Source organism: Orycteropus afer, unplaced genomic scaffold (genome assembly GCF_000298275.1).
Source record: "Orycteropus afer afer isolate SDZICR_OR568_19922 unplaced genomic scaffold, OryAfe1.0 scaffold00536, whole genome shotgun sequence".
Classification (NCBI taxonomy): Eukaryota; Metazoa; Chordata; class Mammalia; order Tubulidentata; family Orycteropodidae; genus Orycteropus; species Orycteropus afer.
This window is the reverse complement of record NW_006922123.1, coordinates 377,784-378,667: the sequence shown is the minus strand read 5'-3', so window position 1 is coordinate 378,667 and position 884 is coordinate 377,784.

Genomic DNA, 884 nt, shown 5'->3' with positions numbered 1-884 from the left:
GACCAGGGTCCCTGCGGCTGCAGCAGAGTTGGGGAGAAAGCAGGTTAGAGGCCAGGCCCCCACCATCAGCTGAGTCCACGTAACAACTCAGAGACTTGTAAATGGTGTCCGGAACATGAGAGAGCAAAGTGGAAAGTGGGGCATCCATACAGGGGTGAGCTCTCCCCGTGGGGCTCATTAGGACCTGCTGGGACAACGGGTGCTTAGGGCACAAGCCACCCATGTGCGTCTGCCCTGGAAGGGCTCCCCAGTGTCTTTCTCAAAGCAGGGAGATTCTGAGTCCAGCCCCTAAAGGGAAGGAGGGAGATGGCCCTCTGCGTGGTCTTCCCCTAGAGGGTTCCAGCTCCTGAGATGATGAGGAGCCTCCCGCAGGTCCTCCCACGTCTGTTTGCATTTGTCTACATTTCTATACTAGACACAGGAGAGTCAGAATATTATCAGTAAGCCCAAATCAAACAGTTGTGTAATGACAAACCAATTCATTCTTTACAGATCTCTGACCTGGTGGGGCTACAGTGTGTTGAAAAAATAATCAAAACACAAAGACGTTTCTCTCCAGCAGTCGTTCTAAATGCTTGCAGGGAGATTTTTTTTTTTTTTTTTTCCTTCCAATTTTCTAAAAACAAGAGGCTCAAAGTAGTCCAGTTGCTATTGTAAAAATAAACCTCTGAATTGGCTCAAAACAATAATAAAATCGTTTGTTTGTTTGAAAATCTAATGAACAATTTGCAAGTTGGAGGAGCTCTTGAATCTCCCCACATGAAAAAAGTGAAGAAAAAGAAGCACTCCTGGGGCCTGGAGGGTTTCCACAAGTGTAAATAATTTTTTTCTTAAAGAATAGAATTCTCCCTGTTGACAATGTACTTAATAGTTACTGAGTTAGC